The sequence below is a fragment of the Rhodnius prolixus genome, unplaced genomic scaffold (assembly GCF_049639745.1).
Source record: "Rhodnius prolixus isolate KJV_2025 unplaced genomic scaffold, Rpr scaffold_4, whole genome shotgun sequence".
Classification (NCBI taxonomy): domain Eukaryota; kingdom Metazoa; phylum Arthropoda; class Insecta; order Hemiptera; family Reduviidae; genus Rhodnius; species Rhodnius prolixus.
The window spans coordinates 30,376,401-30,399,358 of NW_027411614.1; the positions used below are offsets into that span (position 1 = coordinate 30,376,401).

Genomic DNA, 22,958 nt, shown 5'->3' on the forward strand with positions numbered 1-22,958 from the left:
AAATAAAGATAAATACGCCTCTTTGTAACAATTTTTTTTTTAAATTTATTTGTAAAGTTAGACCAGCGCTAGACACGCTATAAGTAACAATGTCAATAACTGACATCGAACTAACTAATTGAGGGGAGAAGTTACCCAGCGATAACACTCCCTAAGTCATCTCTAGGATTAGCTACTTTCCTCAGAAGAGAGAAAATCGCGCGGCCACTGGCGTTTTAATCGTCTGGGAGGACAGGAGGATTAGAATTGAGAGTGCAAGTTCTGATGAAAACTTTTATAACGAGTTCGTGAAAGTTTTGTTCGTACAAACAAATTACAAGAATGTTTACCTAATCTGCTCTTTATTAAGGCCTAAATAGATTTAAGAAAGTCAAGATTAGTGGTACTAAATTCTAGATTTCTTCATACAGAACTGTTACCTCCTCACCCTGGAATCTCTAAATAACTCTTTGATTTTCCACAATATATCCTGGCCGCACCAACCTCGCAGAATCTTTAGTTTCACTAACAAATCCATTTGATTAACTTAGCTTCACACTTTCTTGTCTGGTAATTGACAGTGTGGTTTATAAGGAGGGAACTGTGTCCATAGGCCGATAATGCACTTATTCTCGTTATAAACGGAATTTCCAGGTCTGTGTGGATAGTTAGATTTGAAACATAAAATGGAACGTTAACGATAGTGCGGAGAATTTTAGACTGGAGAGATTGAATTCGTTGAAGATTGGAGCGTTTCGTTGAACCCCACAGTTCAATACCGTACGTCCAGGCGGGTTTTAGTATGGAATTGTAAATCAGTCGTTTGTTATTGAGTGAAAGTTTTGAACGTTGGTCTAGTAGTCTTTTAAGTAGTCGATAACGCCTGTTAACTTCAGTTCGTTTAAGTCGTGTGTGCGGATTTGTAACAATTAAAATTAGATAATTCAAAGGTATTAAAAAAATAAATAAAGATAACATAAGATACATATACATAAAAATAATTAACATAATATGTAATATAAACATTATTTAAATGTACAAATGAAAAATAATGATAAATAAGTAAGTATATTCTTTACTATAACGTCAAAAGGAAGTGATTTTACAAACTGAATTACATAGAATAAAGGTTGTTTTATCTTGCTCATGAAATCAGCAGTTAGACAATGTTCGACCTAAGACAGAAAGTGAAATGCAATAAACCATTCTGCTGCTCATTTCACTAAAGAAACAATTGATACCGCATCTTGATTGCTATTTGTTGCTTTAATGTGATTTCAACTATTCAGCTGAATTTAAAATGGTAAAAGTCCCTAAATTCTTGTGTTTGCTTTATTTGAAATATTAGGAGAGATGTGCAAACTACTTTTATCTTTCTTAGTTAACTGAATGTGTAATACAGAAGGAAGTAGTCCCTCGGTAATTTTAAGTTCACGCTCTTCAGAAACAAATTAAAAGAATGTTTACCTAATCTGCTCTTTATTAAGGCCTAAATAGATTTAAGAAAGTCAAGATTAGTGGTACTAAATTCTAGATTTCTTCATACAGAACTGTTACCTCCTCACCCTGGAATCTCTAAATAACTCTTTGATTTTCCACAATATATCCTGGCCGCACCAACCTCGCAGAATCTTTAGTTTCACTAACAAATCAATTTGATTAACTTAGCTTCACACTTTCTTGTCTGGTAATTGACAGTGTGGTTTATAAGGAGGGAACTGTGTCCATAGGCCGATAATGCACTTATTCTTCCAACTTTTTCCCAAAAACTTCAACTCTAATTTTGCATCTATATCGTATAGTCACTCCAAGATATTAAATTACTATAAATTAGGCAAGAAATAATTTAATACAGCGAGCAATAAAATACTAAATTCAGTTTGTTTGAACAAGTTAAAAGAAATGGTATTTACACAATTCTATGGGAGAATTTTCTTTTAGTATTTCCTCTTATATTCTGGGAGGGATTTTACGAAAGGAAACTAACAAATCTTTTTTATACTTTATTTTCTGTTTTACGAACGGAAATAGAGCTCTAAACGCTACACCGGTAAAACAAGAGAAACAAAATATTATGACTCATCGATTTGTTGCTTGATATGAAGTTATGTATCTTCAATACTCCGTTCTTCTTTTTTACAAAGCATAAAAACGCTGTAAAAAAAACATAATGTTTACTGCCTTGAAGCCGTTTTAGCCGAGATAATGAATATAGTAACGCTAAAAAATTAATTAGAAATGACCGTTGTTTCATGCCGTCAAGCAACATAGTTCATCTGATTCTGTTAGATAAAAGCATTATTTTTACGGCGTTGGAATTCAATAAAAATTGGGATGAGGCAAATTCCCCAGAAAATTCGTTAACATTTTATTTATTTCATATATTTTTTTTATTGCCTAATTTATTGCTGTATAATATTAAAATGTTTAAAATTCAAGTAATAAATTATGTAGATATTTATTATTTATTATGTTAAGCTTTATTGCCTGTGAAACTGCTTTCATCTGAATTCATCTCAGGAGCGTCTTCGAACATCTAAAGTCATTAATCCCCGGAGATTGTTTTATTTATTTTTTTTAAATGTACCCTACTATATAATATGTACTAACCTACATGCAGGGCCGGATTTAAATGAAAAGAGGCCCTGGGCTATTCCATTTATGAGGCCCTTTCACCTCCCATTTTTAAGTTTGTAAATTACATGAGAGATAATAGAATACATCACTAAAACAGTGTTTTAGTGTTCACTGTTTTTAGAATAGTGTAATTTTAATTTTGCTAACAATTTGAATGTAGGCCCCTCTTGATCTTGAGGCCCTAGGCTGAAGCCTAGTTAGTCTATAGGAAAATCCGGCCCAGCCTACATGTTAACTAAGAGGATAATATATCACATTTTCATTACTTGATCTGCATATTACGGTATTCAACAATAGTTTATTGGCAGAGTATTATTTGATGGTGCTCTAACATTCATTATTCGACTCTTATTTCCTATAGGTAGAATAGTTTTGTATTTTACAAGTTTTTGCTATATTTGTATATAAATTTAAAGTAAGTATATCAGAATTCTGTCAATATTCATTTATATTTCAATTTAAAAATTATTTGGAATTTGCTTAAAGCAGATTATTTATATTTATTCACATAATTATAAGCATTTACATATGATTATTTGCTGATATTATTATCTAAAAGTTTTGGTTTTTACTCTTTTAAATTTAACTTTTTTATTTTATTGTTTTTCAATTATATTAGGCATGTTAGTACTGAATTGAAATGATTGTAATATACATAGTATAAGGGGGCTAACTCTATTTCGAACAGGGCACAAAAGTCCTGAAAAATGAAATTAAAGCGATGATTATTATTAAATTCTCATTCGGAAGACGAATTTTCTTAGTCACGGTCGAATAACATCCCAACATTCAGAAAATAAATTGTGAATTGATTTTTGATGTATCAGTAACACTGTATTTGTCAAGAGATGTGTAAATAACCGCACACTTATAATGTACCATTCTTCCATCATATGACAATCCCAAATAGAAAGCCACACGTACTCCTTTTGGTTACATTTCTACTTTTAAGATTCATTAATACTAAATGTTACATCTCTAACGGCTTAAACAAATTGCATTGATTTCCCCCTGATTCTTTTTTTATTATAAACCGAGAATTCATTTATCTAGTATCCTCTATTTGTCCAAACTTTATTTAAATAATACTTTGTCCAATTCTATTTATTTTAGACGACTACTTCTATTTATTTTAAAATTCAGATAACTTTCTTTTAATGTTTTTATGCGCACTTTTTTTTTAACCAATGTTTGCGTTACTGTTCTTCTCCCATGCTGAAAGACCTAACCGATGCTGTCCCGCTTACATAATTGCTGGCCAGAATTCATGATATGGGACTTCATCCTATTTAGTGAATATTTCGTTGATATGTTCCATTTTAAAGAAATTTAGCTGAAAACTTTAGAGCACTGGTCCAAAATACTCTAAATCTCACACATTTGTAAAGCAAACAATTCTCATCACATCCAGAAAACAAATTCATACAATACAAATCTCACCATTCGCTAAAAATAGAAGTCCTGTAAAAACATAAAAAACAAACTATACCTGTGGGATTAAATACCATTTCAATAACATGGAATGGAAGAATGTAAAGAAATATAAATATTGATAGAAGGATTTCCATAATAATGGTACAAAACTGAGGGAAAGGTTTTAGCGTCTGGTTAAACTGGAGAAATGTATCACTCTTCATGTATGGAAGGAAAGAAGATTTCCTGTAAGAAGTATTAGTGTAAGAATTTGTTGGGATAACCCAGATGCTGATGCTGTGAAGGAAAAAATGTTAGGATATGCAGTGCTCTGCATGGTGGAGGGATACTTCCTCATCGTGCTTAGCAAACTTCGCTGATGCTATTTCCCTTCTCTCTTATTCCAGTATTAACTCTGTCACAGCTTTCTACATCAGAGAAGTTCCATCTTGGCCCACATTGTAACATGAATACTCTGGCTGGTCTATTCACCTGCCTTCTCACGTTTATTTATACACCGCACTGACATTCTTCTTTGGCCAGCAAATAGTCCACTCTCTCTACACGAGTATTTCACCCATACAAAACCTCCTATCAAAGCTAATTATCTTTACACCCAGTAAAACCTATATATATATTTGTTTTATATCAATAATCTTTATACTATTATTTTATCACACGATTTAAAAATAAGCTACGCTAGATATTCTTTAGTTTTCTTTGAAGCATAGTTTTTGCAGGAAATATACTTTCCACAATATATATATTTTTACAAAATCTTCACGTAAAAGTTGTCATTATCTGTTGATTACAATTTTCCTAATAGTTTTTCCTTAGTTTTCTCTGATTTCTTAGAAAAACTTGAACAATTTTTTTTTGAAACATGGTTACACGAAGTGTTTATCGAATAGGTAAATATCGTAATTGACAGGAAAATTCTAAACCAAGAAATAATCTATTCCATAATGTAGAAGGTAATCAACTAAGCAAACAACTTCTACTTCAAACAGATTATGAAAGCTTCAATTGCCAAATACTGTATTTCGAAATAGGTAGACTCCGATAAAGTAGCTCGCTAATCGCTCTTAAAATGCACGAAAGTTAACCTGCTACGCGTATTTCATTTAGGAGATGATTGATAGTGTCATAGATTTAATTTACTAGAAACACGAGTGCAAAAGTAATTATTAATTTAATAAAGAATTTCATCGGTAACATTTCAATAATAGTTCTTCCAACCTGCGTAACGTTAGTAATTATAAAGATGTTTTTATATATTATATTATGCATAATATATTTTTGTTTTTGTCCTGAATTTTCTTTAAATTACGTCAGAGCCTTGAGAACTTTATTGAGAGTGTGAATAATCAAACCATATGTTTGTTTTAATTTAAGACTCCTCAACTTCTGAGGCTATTAACGCCAGAAGCCTACTCAGAATTCTGCTGGTCTTCGGAGATAAATTATTCTTCGTTGGAAGCAATAATGTCCACTACCAAACAGTGAGCTGTAGAGCCTCCAAGGAAAAGAAAATTTAAGAGCAGCCAAACAGACCTCGAAGCGGGATTTTCGCAAGGGTGTTCAGTGTATTAGGCACCATTTAGCTAACCTCTATCCTAAGTGGAATTAATACTTTTACGCTTAACTTTACTGTGGTCTTGAGCTCTTGGCGGACTTAATTATTGTCTTGCCAGCATTTCATCAAGAGTATTTATACCTTTTCTTGTTTTGCTGTTATATTTAGTACTTGAATTTATTTATTTGTTTTGCTGTTAATTTTCTAAGACGCCAAATTCTGTTTTGGAAAAGCCTAGTAAAACAAAATTAAAAAATTCGAGTTGCTGACCTTTAGATTTTCTCTTCCTAGGAGCTTCTTACAGACAATACTATCCATCACAGGATAGTGTTGTCTTCAACAAGAGAACACTGTCCAGAGGTCCGGCATTCCAATCTAAATTACAGGCTTTAGTGAGCATCAAATCTATATTTGTTGTCAAATCACAGTATTTACTAAGAAGAAAAACTACTAGTCATAATCAAATTGTTATCATTTATTATTCAAGATTTGAGATGAGTTGGTCAAAAATATATAATTTTAACAGTTGCAGAGTACCCAGAAAACTCTAAATCTTGTACAGGAGTTGGCGAATGGAAAAACAAAGCTTACTAGCTGTCTCTGCAAGAAGAGTGATGTAACGCTAGACAGCGGCCATTAGCGTCTCTCTTCAGAATTGGCTGCTTTCCCAAGAAAAACTAAAGGCGAACGTAAGTCTGTCTAAGTTTACCTTTTTGGAACACGCCATCTGTACTCCCCCAGCGGAACAAACAACCCGCCAGTTATAAACAAAGAAAGAGGTTCTTACCGCTTTCTTATATTTTTTAAACAAATTATCAACACCAATACAGTAAGAGAAAGGTTGTTTATAGAAAAATTTCTTTTTTTTATTTTGTTCCTTGCTGGAGAATTATATTCCATGTTTTCTTTGAACTTATAGATTCAAAGTAGAAACCCGAGAGTGTGCGTCACTTTTGTTTTTAAAAGAAATTTCGAACACTAAGCATCTAATCCGTTGGCACAAAGCCCGTGGCAGGCCACTTCTTTGGACGCCTTTTTATTGGAAGCAGTTGTTCGACACACAAGGCCTTGATACTGGCGCCACCTAGAAAGCTACTACAATAGAATCCAAGCATCTACATACATGTAGCAGAGAGCCTTCCACGAGAGATTTAAACTATCTATAGAATCTTCTATGAGAGAAGGCTTCAAAGAGACATATGAGGGTGATGTACAGAACTTATCTGCTATTAAAGAAAGTTAAATTTTCAACTTGGGTTCCGAGTTTTGAAGAATTTCGAAGATACTGGAATACCATTTTATTAAACAGTTTTTTCAATACTTCCTTTAAACTATATTTATACAATATTTCACTCATAAATCTAATTTTATTTAAACAATTCTTTGGGGAAATAATCTGACAGTTTTTCGAGACGAGTAAAGGTTGGCTTCCGCCTGATGATAATTTCATAATGATGTATGATTTTTAAAAACTGTATTATCTTAAGAATTAAATGTGTTACTAAAATTTGGAGATTAGGAAAATGTAAAAGCTGGGAGCTTCAAATTGTAGAAGGAAAAAGTTGTGAGTATTCACACACACAAAAGATTTTATGAACTTACGTTTTATGTTTGAAGATTAACACTTCATAAATCACACCAGAGACTCCCTTCTTCTCTCATAGCTCTGTTATTAAAAAATCTCCTATTTCCATAATCTGTAAGGAAAAAGAAATGAAGTACATCCTGAGTACGAAGCATTAGGTTAATGTCATCGTTTAATACTGTGAATTAGAATTACTGATCCAATTACATTATAGATTTTTACAAACTGTACAGCAAAAAACAATTTGAAGAAGTATCTTATGCTGATGGCAGTCAAATCTTAATTAAAGTGAATGATGATGGAGGCATTTCTTTTTAAAATCATTTTTCTAACAATTTTTCTCAAAAAAAATAAAATAAAAAAGAGAGCACAATATTTATGTAATTATTTTACTAAATAATATATCCTTCCCTAGAAACTTGGGAATTTATTTACTAGAATAAATGCTTTTATATTGCCATTATAGAACTTCCTGACAGGAATAGAGGAAGTAACGGAAGTATCGATTTAATTCACTCTGAAGGGCGTATTTTACTGTTATAACAAACAGAATGTGGCTAAGGAAGGAGGTAAAATTGAGTTGTAGAGTAAAAGGTGATAGCACGGGTAAGTTACCTTTTTGTATAACAGCGACTCCACTTCCTGAACAGTTTCCTGCATCACTACGAACACTGACACAATTTACAAGGGCCAGAGAGAACAGTGTTGTCATTAATAATATTTCTATAGAAGTAGTTTTGTCTTATAAATGGTATAATGGGTAAAATTCCTCAAGGGGCTGAATGACAAGATTAATGATAAAATCAAGCATTAATTATAACTAAATTAAATGAAACAACGCAGTGAAGAGGGAGGGCTAGGTTACAGTTACTTCCCCAATCAATTAGTCTTTCTGCGACAAATATTTCTCAGAGGATACCATTGAGGATGCTGCTTTAGGGAGCTGAGATAGCAGAACAAAATTACTTTTTTCTTCTCAGGGAATTACATTCCTATTTTGTACTTTCTCTTACATCCAGTGAAAACCTGTCAAATTTTCTACATTCCGTTTTAACCGAGAACCACGATGACCAAGTGGTTATTAGAGGTTCTTTAAATGTTTGAGAGTGTTAACTGCCTTGAAAATGAAAAGTCGCAAATTCTATGTTTCCATTAGGTCAGAGTTATTCCTCATACATTATGTATTTCTTCATAAACTTTATGAGTTCCTCATACTTTCATTACTTGGTGAAAGTACCTCTTTACTGCAAGGACTTTGTTCATTTCAGTGGGATTTTCTCGAAGCACTTACGATTCACTCTCATCTGCTTATATTAATTCTATATTTATAGATATAAAACGTTTATCTGAGTCGTTTTCGAGAGAAAAAACATTCGCTCAATTCTGAGGAAAGAATGAGGATAGGATTCTCCTCTAAAGTTCAATATAACGTACATTGTATAATGACAGTAAGAAATATGTTAATATTAAACAGTACATAACTTTCTGTAATTCAGAGTTAGAGTCTTGAGGGCGAGGATGAAGAAATCCAAGATTTTCCTGGAAATACCAGTGAATGCCCGCTCAATGAACACAGAAGCCAAGCTAAAGGAGTTAATACCCTAGTTTCATTGCCTTCTGAGGAACCATCAATGTACTAAAGAATTCCCATTCTAGCTGGGGAGTTGCTGGGACTAGCTGGGGAGTTGCTGTGAAAGAATTATGGCCAGAGGGATGAAACTCAATTCCATCGCCTGGGAGAATCATGACGCTCGCCAAAGATTTCTAATATTTGACGCCTGTAATCCGAAGCCGAAGACCTACAGGCGACTTTGAATGATCCAGGGCTAATGTGAACTCTCTTTTTTTTGGTGAAAGTCAAGTGTGTGTTTACAGATATTCTCTTTAAACTTGTTAAAGTGTTGTCAAAACGTAAAAGCAAAAAAATATAATCACCAAAACCTGTAAAAAAAATATGACGCGATTTCGCGCTATTTGAAGCTACTAAATATTATTAAAACTTAAAGAACAATAATTCTTTTTTTTTTGTGAGAGATAACTTTAACGATATTTGCGTTTAAAAAAGACAATAACTGTTGAGAAGTAGATTCTTCAACGTAAATAGTACAAGTAAACAAGGGCAGATAAAAATAGATATTTTTAACGATTACCGAGGTAGAATAACACAATCTCAAACCTACTGTAAACATGAAGAATATCACAGCCTTCTTCTGTTCAGGATATACAATCCCTAACAGAAAACAAATAAAAACAAAGAAAACTTGGTTGTCACAATAATGATTGTTTTCTGAGAAAGTATCCAAATCTGTTAAATTATTAAAGCATCATGTAATCGATTAAAATTTTCGCCATTAATTTTTTGGGGGGGGTTTCCAGTTAAAATAGAATGTTTTAAGTACTATAAGAAAATGTTTTGTCTCAAAATCACCTTTAACGCAATTTTACTTGGATACTGATACCTTGTTAATCTTTCATTATGTTCTTTTTTTTTAATTGAACCTTTATGAAGATTTTGGTGAGGTGTGGTGAGGTAATGAATAATTAGGGCAATCATTCCCTAACATCGCTCTTCATGTCCATGACTAGCGTAGTAAGGATCACATATGTTTTTGTATATCTCAGATAGGGAATAGATAACGCCATACCTGTTTCTGAAGTTGCAGTCATAACTTAGTTTTTGTGGGATGCAGAGATAGTTTTTTATGGCCACAAATGATATAAAGTCCTATATAAAAAAAATTAAAGAAATACCTACTTTTTTCCAGAGGGCTTTGCGTCAAATTACCTTAGGTGACATGGTCGGAGGCGACTAGCAAACATACTTTACTTTAAATTTCTTGTATTAACCATTAATTAAAATCCAAGGTCAAGACCGGAAATCGAACCCAGTACCACAATACTTCTTAGCTTTGCGGGCCTCGCCTTTAACCGCATGACTATCGTGGATGCTATACAACTGTGATATATTAGTTTCTGTAAATCAAAGCTAATGACATGGTAATATGTGATATAAGACCATTCATCAATATCAAATCAAACAATCAATATTAAATCAAATCAAGTCGTTCAATATCAAATCAAACAGGACTTGTTTAGAGGTGATAACGCTAAAAGGACTTGTGGGGATAATCTAGGGAATGTACTAAATGCTGCGGTAACTCCTATCAAATCTAGCATGATGTCGGCTCAATTCGCACCTTTTTGGTTCAGGTGTGACATAGAACCCATGAGCTAATCTATCTTCTACTGAGAAGAATTTCCTTGATAGGGAATCTCTTTTAATTAATTTTTTTTAATCATCGAGAAAATGTTAGTTTGGGTAGTACTCGAGAAACATCATCATTAAGCTTTTCCTCTCGAAAGATTGATGAATAAATTTGTACTTAAATTCTTAAACTTCTTTCCCCTGCACTAATTAAGTAACAAAAGCAATCAACTAAGTAATTCTTTCTATTGTGTGTAAGGATGGCTCAAAGTTTTGTGAGATCTATCGTGTCATTTTTAAAAAAGTTGATGGTTTTATTTCAAAAGTACTCATCAAAGAAATTTTAAAAGTAACTCTCTGTCTTCAAGGCCCTTCCGCGGGGTTTATTACGTAGTGAGCGTTAAAGACAGAAGGGGCGTCGCTAGGGTAATATATCAGATGAGAAAGAATATCATAATACATGCTTTGAATGACTTATTTACTCCGTAAACACTATAAGGGCGGAATAATGTTGAGAATAATGACCTCATGATGTTGATTTATGCTTTTTTCTTCAGCTTCTTCCAGACTGATAGTGTAGTTCTAAGTGCATGATCATGGAGTATCTATAGGATAACAGGCGTGCAGCACACATCACCCAGAATTTGTTTTGGCATCGATGACTATTTCTTTTGACTCTTTAGGTTTCTGAAATTTCCTCGAAAACTTTAATAAATACTGACTAAATCTCTGAATGCTAACTCAATCACTAATAAATGCATCTTATTCGTTAAAACATTTTCCTGTTTTCTGTGCAAAGAAGACTATAAGGCCTTCAATGGTGAATGTTGCAAAAGCCAACGCTCTTTCGAAGGAATTATAAGAAGACCATAAGAAAGGGTCAATCAGTATGGATTAGCAACCGAAGGTTAGTCCAAGATATTATTATTCAACACAGTAATTCCAGTATTTTTGTTTTGCAACTTTTTGTTTTAATAGATCACTCTAGAGCTATTGTAGGGTATAATTTGCCTTTATCGTTTGATAGCTTAAAAGCATGTCAGCATTGTTGATTCAAATTGGTCGAGCAACGGAGTTACATCATCAGATGAGGGATTTTCTTAGATGGAACTATTGGAAGCTCTTCGCTACAACTTCAACAACAATCATATAGGTATAAAACCATCTACGTGACTTCACATGCAAGAAGCAATCCTTGTGAAATTAAAAGTTTTTATACACTAAACTTGAAAGTCTGCTTCCCTCGAGCAATAAAAGTATGCAATTGCAGTAGAGAGATAGAGTAATTATTGAATCATTAAAATAATAATAATAATGGTACTTTATTTAAAGAGCCAAAAATAATATTACAACAAATATACGATATGTATAAAACAGTACTAGCTGGATACCCGTTTGTTAGAGGTTGATGTCACATAAATCAATCAGCGAAAAACAAAAACAAAAATCTTCGTTAAACCAGTGACGACATCTCCAGGCATGTCGAGCATAGTTAACAATTTGTTTGTTCGGAGTATTCAGCAGATTGGTTAAGGAAGATAGAATAACCAAGATAAGAACTACGAATCTCTCACAGTCTGCCAAAATATGTAACCACATCATCTTCCCTGGCACGAGAGTTACACATGGAACACAAATGATTGAGAGAAATTGAGGTACAACTACTCTTCTCTAATTTTAAGCAACCATCGAAACTCTCTTAAAGTAAACTCATATTGGCTCTCAGAGATAAGCTAAATAATTTGTACCCTCTGTTTAACAGTTTAACAAAAAGAAAGTGATTTGACGAGTGAGCCGTTTCAAAATCCGCAACTGATAACTGAATCAGATTTTTGGTATAACAATTTCTGTAAACATTTTCCAATTTGTTATATTGTTGAGAGAATAATCAACAGAATTAATCCGTAAGGCATTCCAGTGTTGAAATCAAAGAATATTTTGGTTTATCACTTCCAGGGCAATAATTTTAGATTAGCAATGACTAGATAGCTTCAAGATTTTGCAGATGTAATTAAACTGTAGATTCAAACAGAAGAAGAATAATGGTTTCCAGATATATCGTGTATAATATTGTAGCTTAACGTGCAACTACCAAATTAGTATCGTGTAACAATTAACAATTTATCTAACAAATAAATAGTAACTAGAAGCTGGATTCGAACAGGATCTTATCCTCATAATTCCTAGCTTAATAGTCACTACACCAAAAAAACATGTCACAATAGACAAGAGAGAATACAACTAAATTTATAAACGAACGAATGAGAAAATCTTATTCGTAACAACTAGAAGTCTTTGCCAAACCTTTGGTGTATTAATGCAGCTTTTAAAAAATCTTCAGAAACTGTTTAACAATACGAACACTATTCTTATTTAGAGTTGCTTATTACAGTTTTAAATGTAGTGAATATATATAAAAAAAAATGTTATTAAAACAAGAAAAAATGAAAGTGCAAAAAATATACTGACACCAGAGAAAAATTGTTGACACAGCAGTCTTGAAGGAAGAATGGCCAAACTGTTTTTACCCGTACTATTATGAGTTGGATATAAAACGCAGGCAACCATTAGAAAACTGTAGGTGAAGTATAGTTGACATTATTCCTGGGCATTTGGTCTGCGTTAAGCTAACTTAGTAAAGGAACCCCCTAGTGTTGACTTACTCAGGCATTTAAACTTGACAATAGAAGCAGCTGAGTGTGTGGGTTAATACGTGGGTTAATCCACTCACAGGAAGCAAACAGTGCATACACATGGTCAGTTCAGACGTCAAAGGAGTTGATTGTGTCAAAGAACAAAGCTCAACTAAACAAGAAATCCAAGTTCCAATTCGTAGTTGGTGTGCAAACACTTGCTTACTTTCTCATGGGCAAAGATTAAATCACATCACTTTTTGTACCTCTTAAAATATACACAACTCACACAATAAAAATTAACGAAAAACATCAGCATGATACACTCGATGCACAGTTTAGCCTTCTGCAGAACGGAAGGTTGTGCAAGTGCGGGAGGTTTTGACAACCAACAACCCCCGGTTTAATTCGAAAACCTTATTTAGGGAAAACGATTATTTAGGGAAAAAAAACAACATACACAAAGTTTTCATATTGTTTAAAAAGGTTCTGCAGAAGCCCTAAAGTTAAGTTTTCTTCTTAAGTACTTAAAATACTCTAAATTAACTTTATTTGTTCTAAAACTTAAGTAGAAGTACCTGTACACTTACGCATTAGGATAATCTAGAATTACTTGGCTGAGAATTCCAGGCTGAAGGAAAGTTTTCAATAAAAGTTATAAATGATACTTAGAGAACATGGAAGTCATATTAATTTTAGTCTGGATTATTAAGAGAGCTTGGATTTTAACTAGCTCCATAAAAATAATACAATAATGCAACCTATTACTCACCATAATTAACATTACTTTAATTTTTTTTTTTATTGTCAATTTGATTATTAGCGCGATTCACTCTCTGATGCCAGACCTCTTCTAAATTTAACTTCAAAAATTTTTTCGTACCAATTTATTACTTGACATCAAAATGTCTTCTTATTTTAATAAGAGAGCAGCTAGCGAAGTGCATAAATTGGAATCTAGGCGTGAAACCTGTGTAAGGTGAAATCCTTTTTAACTTGACCTTATTTTATTCATATATTCCCCATGGGTGGTTTATGGCTTCCATCAGCTGTAAGTTCTTGTATTCCAGTTGTAATACAATGATAAATAATGCAAGTCCACAAGTTTATTACACTTGCAACAAAAAAAATTTGGTGTGAATGCTTTCTTTAACTTCAATTAAATATTAGTTTATAATAAATATGTAGATTATAATAATTTTAATAAATGTTCACTAGCTACACTATAATTTATTTTAATTTTAGCGATCTGCACTTTTAGTTTCTTTTACTGCCCGTCAGAAATATTTGATAATATACCAAACTGTGTGGGTGGAAAACGATATCTCTTGTTCAGATACAGTCTATAAAATCCAATTGGTGTAGTTATATATAAGAAATCAAAGTTCTCTTGGGCATTCTAAAGGGCCTAAGACTGATTGGATTACGCAATTTAAAAACATGGTTATTGCTGAATGTTACAACTTCCTCACCTTGATTTAAAATGTAGGTGTGTGATTGTGTTAAATCAGCAATTGAATGTTGCAATATAATACTTTAAGCCTTATTTTATAACGGAACAAAGGCATCTAAGGCAATTGCGAGGGAGTCATAGGTAGAACTAAGAAATTGCTTAACTTGTTCATAAAATCATTAAACCAGATTGGGGAAAACGTTGCATAGATACTAGTGCAGACTTGCTTACCAAAACACATGACTTTAGATAATTTTTAGGAACTGCTACTATTTATTTTTTATCAAATTCTTATAAGCGATTGTTAAAACGTACTAATTTTAATGGCAATACTAACAGACATGGCTATGCTGTCTGCCCTATTAGCCCATGTGTACCATTCCCTAATTTAGAGTTACTTTTGTTAATTTTAAGGCACTTTGAGCACTATTTTGCACAAACGATTCCCTGGAGCTGTACTGTTAAATAAAAAGTACTGTTGAAAGTATTTATAAAGACTGTTAAATTTTTCATTTTATAACTGATAAAAGTGTAAGAATAATTTTTTAAAAGGCTTTTGGTGAAATAAAAGATAATTGTAATCAATTTTTGTAACACCCACCATGAGTGAGCGATTCGTTGCCTACATTATCTTCATAATTTTAATTTTAATTTGTTATTAAAAACGTTTTCAGCTTCTACAAATTTAATTTATTCCAAAAGCCCTATCACCTACCCTAGTATAGTTTGAAACTTCTTAACTTTTATTATTTATTTATTTTATTAAGCTTAATTGCCCGTTCTTCGGGGTCGCAGAGGCCTAGGCCTTGAGGCAGCCGTAGTCGAATCTAATTTAATTGTCTGTGCTATTAAAAGAGTAAAACAATTATGTTTTATTACAGCGTTTTCTACAAAAGAGCTCAAAGAAAATTATGCAGGAAAACTAATTTGGTAAAATAAATAAAGGTTATTTTCGGCAAAAATTGAGTAATAAAAATTTGAATCGATTGACGGAAAAGCTAATCATACAGATTACATACAATAACTTAGAGGAATTAGATGAAAACAATCCTTAAATTATAAAAATTTGCACTTTTTTTTTAACCGTACATAAAGCACTTTTAGACATGTCTAATTAAATGTAGGAACAAGTGATTTATCGAATTAGCAACATTGATTAAAACAGGATAGTAGATAAACAAGATAATGATTAAGAAATTGGCCACTTACACAGGCGGTAAACTGTTGCCTGCTTTATAACTAGGAGTTTAATGTTGACATTCTAATTCCAACAGTCTATAAGAGTAATAACAGAAAATATACAACTGTTTATTTCAGTATATTTAAAATATCATTCCGAGTCTATAACTATTATGTTACTTAGTCAACTCCACCAGTCGAGTTTACTTAGTTAATATTTATTTCTACAAAATTGCCTTCAACAAACTAAGGTTCCTCTCTTTTCTACAAAAGATAAATGCAGAAGACATCATCTCTTATACTTCATTTTCAACTTTTAATGTTAATTTGTTTCTGTATCTACATTAGCAAGGCGCCACAGTAAATATTTAATACAACTTATTAAGTGTACTTTCTTAAATCTTTTATATTCTCTTTCTACTCCTTTCCCTTTACTATAATCAAATTTCTAGATGAAATTACCAATCTAGCATTGGCTAAAAAGCTTATTCATTCAGAAGTTAAAAAATCGTTGAATGACAGAAAGGCATATTATGTAACAAACGAGCCTAAATTACAACGCCTCGAAAGCTAGATAGATGAAGACAAACGACTGAATTGCCACTTAGTCCCTCGAGAGTGGCTATTTTGTAATATAAACACAAAATTTAAATTTATACAATCCATCAATAAAAAGCTTCAAGAAAAAATGAAGTTTAAATTTGTACAGCATTATAACTCTTTTTTTTTTTACTTGGTCTTATGGTGATTCCAAATTAGCCATCATGCAGAGGTTTGTTTTTATGATGTGGATAGTTTGTCTGTTAGTATGTATAGTTTTGTGTGGTTGCTTGAGAATTTCATTTTACTTTTATTAGTCCTAATGTAGTTACATAAGTCTGGGTAAATGTTTGGGTAAATCAGTGTAGTGTTTAAGTTGGCCGTAATATTGCCTTCCACAGCTGATCCCTACCATTCTTGTTCTTGCTGCAGGCCAAAAGATAATGTGATTGGCTTCGGCTGTTGATTCCCTGTCACAGAAGCATATGGAATCTATTTGTATGCCAATAAGTGCCAAATTGTAAGGTGAGTAGTTGTGGTTGAATCACAGTCAGCTCATGTTATAGTAAAATCCTCTGTTTTCCGAAAATACTGTAAACCATGGTTTGAGGACTGTGTAGAGGAGTAGAATGTTCCTTTTACGGTTTTCGAGATAGAGTAAATGTCAGTCCACATTTTCTGTGGCAGATTTGTTTTTGGAAGTTTTTTTAGATCTGAGGCAGTTAGTGGCTCTGTTAGTGTTTCTTGGAGACGGGTGGCCAGTTTCGCGCCGATATCAGCCTTTTCATTTCCACCCAATCCGCAGTGTGCTCTCAAACACACCAGATATACTAATTTACCGTTAGAAATTATTTAATGTAGGAGAGTTAACTAGTCTAGGATCAAAAAGGAAGGGTCATTACCGGGTTTTTTTAAAATTTAACATTAACTCTTATTACTTCGTTTATGGTTTTTAAAGAGATGATTTAAAATGCTCAAATGGAAAAAAATAATAAGAAGAATTTTCAGGCGAAAACTTGCCATCACCACAAGGGACGGACTTACTTATAAAAGGCCTTCTTTCAAAAACTGAGATTGTGTTTTTCTTAAATAATTCAAGTGTTCATTTAATAAAGTCTTTTTTATCTTCAGTTAATCTATAATTAACTTCAATTATTATTGGCAGCTTTATAAGAAAAACCTTTGGTAATACTTAACTCAATAACAGTTTAGTTAGTTTGCAATACGTTGATTTTTAACTTGGCTTAATGTTTCATGAAGTTCCAATATAGAGCCTTCGTGAAGAAAAAGAAGTTTCTTGCTCCCTATTAAACTAAATTAGAATTTTTTGTTCAACTTAGACTTCGTTATAAACAAGATTTTGACAGAAACTTTTGTGCCAAGGGAAAAATGTTTTATTGCGAATTCTATATACTTTTAAGAGAGTAAGGAAAAAGTAATAATAAATAAATTAAATCCAATTTTCCTTTTTAGAAGTCTTGAAATATAAATTTTCCTGTTATCATCTGCTTTTCTTCTGGACTTTAAAATGGTTATTTTCCAGACAAACAAAAGGACATCGACTTTAGGGTGGAAATATAAAAAAATTGCGGCCCTACCCCCTCATTTTCGGAGATCTAACTGATATCACATTACTTTAGCGGAGTGCCATTTCTGCGCACTAAGGACTGGTGTATCTCGTGATGGTATCTCTCTCCATTGGTACTCAGATTACCCTTCTTTGCCGATGAACATAAATTGAAATATAGCTGAATATATCTTCAACACTTAGCATTCTAAGAAAGTTCCAGGAAGAATTTCCTAATTTCGGAAATTCCATACATTCAGGCCTATCATTTACATACAAAAAAGGTTGTCAAAATTTAAGAATGAGCGAATACAAATGTTGTATATAAAATTAAGGTAGTCTCTTTCAATTTTATTTACGTTCTAGGCCTGATTACCGTTCAAAACGAACTTATAATTAAGTCTTCAGTCGACTTACATATAAATAGTCCAAATTCATACATATTATATCCAAAATTTACTTTCTAAAATGGCTTTGGCAATTGTTTTTTATTATTTTCATTAAACCAGAATCTGGCTTTAATAAACCAGAACCAGGGGATGTAAACCTCCAGTAGATACGTAAAGCTATTTACTACCTCACTTTTTTCTCATTGTACACAATTTTTAAAAACTTTATAAATTAAATAATCAGGATGATCGCGAATGATAGCAAATCATCCCTCAATAAAATGAGCTGAAAAACATTTCAGTTGATACTTGCACTATCCTAAATCAGAAAATATTTCATAATATAGTAGTTAATAAATATATTAACTACCAGAGTAAATTGCCTAGTTTAAGTTAAATAGTCTAAATCTTGCATGACAGGTTAGCCAGTCATAGATCTGATTAGTAGTGTAATCTGGTGATAGTTGCTCCAAACATAATATGAAAAGATTTTCTTTCTTTCAATTAAATCCGTGTAATAGGTAAAATCCAAATCAGAGATGAAATGTATGCTAAGTACTTTAACTGAAAAATTCCTTGTTAAGATACTACCTGAAAGAAACAAATTGGTGAAATAGTTCTGACACGTGGATATGTTCAAGTACAGTTTATCACTGTGATTCCAAGTAACAACGTTGTTTGTAGGAACACAGAAAGTTATAATTATTCTGAGGATGTAAATGAGGGTGATAAATCATCTGCATAAAGCGAGAAATATACTCTATTTAGGATATTTTGACACCATTAAGGAATATCAAGAATAAAGTGGTCCATAATGCACATCTGAAGGTTCTTCATTAGAGAAAAAATAACGGATTTCACTCTCACCAATTGAGATCATCCTTAAACGTCACCCACAGACACTTAATTGTTGCAAATTGTCAATCAATATATCACAATTGGCTCGGTCTGAAACTTTTTTAAAATCGGTTATCAAAATTACATGGAGGATCGTCCAGGAGCAAAACCGAATTGCCCTGATATGATATTTGATTTGAGGGCTTTATAAATTTATATTAAATTAGTGATACAAATATCTTAGGAACAATTTAATTGTATTTAAAATATGTTTTAGTTAATAACGTTTGTTTTCTCACTAACTTTATGAAACGTAATATAAAACTATTTTTACAAGCAGTCGGAACCAACCAGAGATTTACTAGTAATTGAAAAGAATAGTTAAAAGTTCTGACATAATGTCAGAAAAGTTCTTAATTATCAGATAAGGATGCAGCCTGGCTCTCTACGATTTATGGTTTTCAGAGATTTTAGCTTCAAGGAAAAGTTAGAGAAGTTTACAATAAAAATGATTTCTTGGCCAGGTTAGAAACTAAGAGATAATGATTCTGGTAATAGACTTAATAAGTTCACCACTGGAATTCTGGTTTCCATGATGCAGCAGCTCTAGTCCATCACTGGTATAATGGTTCCCAAGATAATAAAACGAGAAATTTCTCTAGATCACAAACAGAGTCAACACAGTTCTAAAATTGAATTTTCAAATTCATTAGTCTAATGTCACTTAGACTAATAGTTGTCACAATAATAACATAACTGACATGAGTTAACTTTCTTTCATTCTAACTTAAGAATATAATTGATGATCACTCTCCAGTTCAGAGGTTTTGGTATAGGGCATCCGACTGGATGTCGGAAACAAGACTTTGTTTCTTAAGAGGACTAATTAGTTCAATAGAAAACCAACAAGAATAATTTGTGGAATTAAACTTTTTTTAAAAAATAAATCAATCGATGCTTTCATAATATAAACTAAAGTTGAATACAGCTATAATCACAGAAAAGTCACTCAGATAAGACCTAATTTTGTTCTTTGGTAACTGGTATCTAAAAAAGTTAAAATTTCCTTTCTTCTAGAGTTCTATTTAAATTTATTTAAGTTAAGACTCGGAGGATAATTAAAGTTTAAATTGTGAGGAGGGAGGTTAGTGATAAGGGATAATCTTTGTCTTCAGAGTACATATCATTCTGAAGATCACAACCATCAAACTCAATAGTAAGCCAGCTTCAATATGTCTCCATAACTATTATGGTTGTTTTTAATTTTTTCGAAAGACAAATAATCAGGTAAAGAATTAACTATAGGCTTAGTAAAAATATGGCGAATTAAATGACTGAATACAAATAATTTTATTAAAACTGAAATCATTCAAAAATCAAGAATGTAAAAGAATAATTACTAATAACGGAATCAAGTATTATAGAGATCCACACTTAAACTTCATTGGGTTGCAGTTGAAATATAAACTGTGTCAATAGCAAGTGTCGCGACAAAACAGTGACAGTTCGAGTGTTATCATTATGGAAGCATTGTTCATAGTAACTACCTACCAAAAAGAGATAGATAAACTCAATATTCAGACATTGTAAAGTAAAATCAATACTGAATTTTGTTGCCATTTAGCCTTAAATATCCCAATCACTTGAAACAGTAATTAAATGTGCAGGAAGACATCAAGAAACCCACCCACATGTACAAAGTAAAACTTGTTAGCATTCCCAGATGTAATGAAGAATTTTTAAGGAACATATACACCTAAATTACGTGTGGTAATGTCTCAGAAAATTTCAGTAAGCGGAAATAGGAGTTGAGAAGTTAATTGAGAAATCAAATGGTAAACATTAAAAAGAATCTTGAGTTTATTCATGAAGAAATAACGTCGAATTGGTATTATTTCATGAGAGAAACGTATCTTCGCTCACTTGGTTGGTTGTACCAATGTATAACTTTATTTTTATTTCATAACCAATTTGCAATATTACAATTTATGGGTGGAAAAAAGAGAGTGTGTACAAAAAAATATATCAAAAATGAAAAATCACTGGTAGCTCAAACTTACATTTTAATTACCAGAACCACCGTGAGTTCCAATGAGAGTTAGCGATCAAGGCAAACTTATTACAAACATTTGTAATCGCATTTTTTTGCGATTGTCTCGAAAAAATTATTAATTAACAATTCGAAGTTTTAAGAAGGCCCCAAAATAAAGAGAGTAGCATTTGATTTCCCCAGTATTATAGCTGTACATGAAGAATATACCTGTTCGCAATGGTTTTTCCAATATATGTGTTAGAAAAAGTGTAAGATTAAGTTGGAAATCTGAGGAAAAGCTATGGGTTGAGTCAACTTTTAGTGATAAGAAAACTAGGTGTACTTACTCTCTGTAGAACCTAATTAATTACTTAGAAACATAAGTTTCCTTTAATGGATTATATTGTCTGAGAAGACTTTATTATAATGCATGATTAACCATCTAAGTTTACACTCTATAGAGCCCTATTAAAAATTAATTAGCAAACTTTATCAATAGATAAACCTTTGGTGTAAAGACGGTAACTTAACCTGTTCTGATTTTATATAACACTTTTTAATCTATATACGATTTCAGTAATTACTGTTTGATCTGTGGGGGAAGATAATTATGAGACAAAATTTAGTAATTTAGTATTCGACTTTAAAAAGATGTAAAGGATATTTATTCAAGTAAACTAACAATAAAACTAAGCATTAGGTTTGCAGCGGCGCATTGAGGAAAGATTTTCCTGGAGTGCTACTTGAGATTGCAAGTGCAACTTTTGCAACAAACACCATATTCTTTGACAAGGTAAAAGAGATACATTCATTCTTCTATCATATTTCATTACCTCCCCATCACAGGTTTTTCTTCTGTTAAAGGTTATAAGGATGTTTATTTTACTGATTATTTTTGTTAAAGTATCTTCTTACAGCAAAAGGTTGCCTTCTAGGAAGAACTGATTTAACAATGCATCTAACAGATAATTACCTAAGTAATTTAAAGGCCGGTTACACGGATGGTTCCCGAATAGATGGAAGGCCCGGAGAAGCGGTTAATTTCGAGGCAAATGATCATCAGTCTTACAGTACATAGTTGACTATTTTCATGACTAAGATGAATGCTTTACTTTTTGTATTTTGGGTGAGGGAGTGCGAACTAATTTTAAAAAGGGTCTTAAATCTGTTCTGAAAGTCGGGCTGCACTAAAGAAACTATTAAATACTTTTGTCTTCACTTCGAAATTGGTGCTGGAATACTTCAGAGGAAGAATCTTCTATCAGGGGCATATTGAGTGTCATATGAGTATTTCAAAAAATGAGCAGGGAGGCGCCTCACCTTTTTTAATCCCTAGCATGATACTGGTGCCTCGATGAGTACTCTAACTACCATCCACAAATGAAGAGTTACACATCATTCATCGAGATGAACTCGGCTGATTTTTTGGCCGATTTAAATGATAATTATGGATTCGAAAGGGCTTATCATAAGATGATTCTGCCTTTTCTGCGCATATATCTCAGACTCAAAGTTAGATCCGTTCTTGGGCGTTATAGTTTTCAAGAATATTTTTCTATATGTTGAGGCCCAGACCATTTCCCCCTTCTTTTTTTTTTTTTGAAGATGTGTGCTGAGAAAAAAATCACCTCATTGATGGATTTTTGGGTTATAGGGATGTTAGGTTCAAGAACTTTGGTCACCTAAAGCTGACAATCGAAGACTTAGCTGGTTTTGCCTCCAGTTATTGTCGAATTGGCCATCCATAAATCGTAGCTGTTTCACGACAGGATCTTGGCTTTTGTTACTTAAGTTGCTGATGAAGATTTTTTTTTTGAGCAGCTTCACGGGTCTAGAAAAGCTTTGGATAAAGTTGGGTTTAGACTTTTTGGTCCTGAGATCCGTGCAATCTCAGTGCATAGCCGGCCTTGGGGATTGTTCTCTCGAAAAAAAC

The 22,958-nt window shown here is 32.5% G+C and overlaps 1 protein-coding gene and 1 long non-coding RNA gene across 5 annotated transcripts in view; both read right to left on the reverse strand.

Annotated features, from left to right (window-relative positions):
* Positions 1 to 22,958, reverse strand: part of LOC141455315 (uncharacterized) — a 142,993-nt gene that overhangs the window by 45,916 nt on the left and 74,119 nt on the right. The window lies entirely within an intron of this gene.
* On the reverse strand, positions 1,048 to 14,826 carry LOC141455323 (uncharacterized). Its single transcript, XR_012459196.1, has 4 exons — positions 13,801 to 14,826; positions 10,921 to 11,082; positions 7,208 to 7,302; positions 1,048 to 2,133 (listed from the first exon to the last, which is right to left on the reverse strand). It is a non-coding gene; the product is annotated as an uncharacterized lncRNA (long non-coding RNA).